Genomic DNA, 1,962 nt, shown 5'->3' on the forward strand with positions numbered 1-1,962 from the left:
AAAAAAAAAAAAAAAAAAAAAAAAAAATCAAAGATACTAACCTGCAGAGAAAGAACTCATTAAAACATGACTGAGTGAGTTCAATCTTTCCCATGATAGTTTTTTCAAATAATCTTTCTAAAGGTTACTGGTTCCTTGCAAGGTGAAAATTACCATTTAAGAAATCTCAAGTAGTCAGTAGAAATGTACTTACTGTGGATAATGAAATCTGAAATAAAAAGAGTACACATCTGTTTCTACGGCTTCTTAGGGACAGAGGGAAACTTCCAGAGCTCTTTGAACAGGCACATTATCTACCTCTAAAAAAGAAAATGGCTGAGATAATTCCAAATAACCTTTCATTCCTGTCACCCATCAGTATCTCTTTTTCTCTGCTCAAGTTATTATCTTACTATTTCTCAGAACGGCCAGAGCTCATTGCTACTTTAAAATGAGAGGGTAGTATTAGTTCTCTGGGTTCTGTAATTCTATCCTACAATTCTATGACTCAGGCACTGATTCTAGACTCTTTTAAAACCCAATGATCTTTTTTTTACCCCCTTGTCTTTTCCATAGAAGATGTAGAGTATGGCACAATAATTCAAAGTGCAAGGTTCTAATTCTGGTTTGGTCATTTACTAGCTGTATAATGACTGAAGTGGGGCTGAGGTCATGGGCCTCAGTTCTGGATACTTTCTGCTTCTAAGAGTGTTGTGAGGATTGGGAGGATGATGCATGCACAGCACTGAACAGCTCTGTACCTGACACGGGGAAGTGTTCCATACGAAGTACCAGTTGCTGCTATTACCCACTGACCTTCCTCAGCAGGAACAATAAAACCTTTTGGTACAGATTCTCCAAATGAGATTCTATACTATATCTAGGAATGAGTCTGGAAGGTATCACTTGATTCCAAGCACAAAGGGCAAATAGCCAAATTAATTTCAGTGACAAACCCTGTAAAGCTATGCTTTGGCTGAAAGGCAGCATATATGGCCAAGAGTCCGTCAAAGAAAAGAATTAGTGGATCTGGGGCTGCATCCAACATGAGTGTTGTGTAATTTTATAAGGAAGGAGGGCCCCAGGCAAAATTGCAGTCCTTAGCAAGCCTGAAGGTCATGGCCACAAAGGTGGCCAGATGCCAGAGGAACAAAAGCAAGAGTTGCTCAATTACTAATAAAGAAGAGGCCAAAGGAGAAATTAACTTGTAAAATAACCAATCCAACGTGCTTTCCCAGATAAAAGAAAGTGAGATCAGCTGTCCCTTTTAATGGACAGTACTACGTTGCCTTCTGGGAAAACATATCAATATTATTTTCTTTTCAACACACATAGTAAGAGGAAGAAGGGTGGATATATGTTTTAGTTGATGCACAGTTGAAAATTCAACCCACCAAGATAAATCATTATCCATCTGAAACCTGCAGAAATGGATTAACTATCTCATGTATTATGACTATGAAAATCTACATCTGCTAACCACATTCCTAATGGGAAGCAGCTGGTGAGAGTTTCGTGGAGCTGTGATTTTCTTTTTAGGAAAATATTAGCAAGGATATATTGAGTCGTTTAGTTTCATTGAATCCACTAGTTATGGAAAAACACCAGTGCCTTTCATTGACAATTATGGAAATTACCTAGTTTGCCATGAAATTCAAATAAAGTCTAAAAATAAAAGTCCACCTGCCCCCATTGCCAGTTCTAATAGAATTTTCAGTGCTTCAAAACTGCAGGGTTGTGTGTGTGTGTGTGTGTGTGTGTGTGTGTGTGTGTGTTTTAATGAATTTAGGTCAGGGTCTACAGGGTGCACAAGGTCTCACTACGTAGATCAGTCTCTGAAGCACTGGGATTACAGGCACTTGCCACCATGCCCAGACTCGATCGCTGTCTCAGCGTGCCCAGGGGACAGGTCCTGCTCTGCATGCTGGGAATCGAATCCCAAATGCTGCTCTCTGCTGAAGCAGGTGCTTTAGTACACTGAGC

Source organism: Octodon degus, unplaced genomic scaffold (assembly GCF_000260255.1).
Source record: "Octodon degus isolate 3935 unplaced genomic scaffold, OctDeg1.0 scaffold00011, whole genome shotgun sequence".
In the NCBI taxonomy this organism is placed as follows: Eukaryota; Metazoa; Chordata; class Mammalia; order Rodentia; family Octodontidae; genus Octodon; species Octodon degus.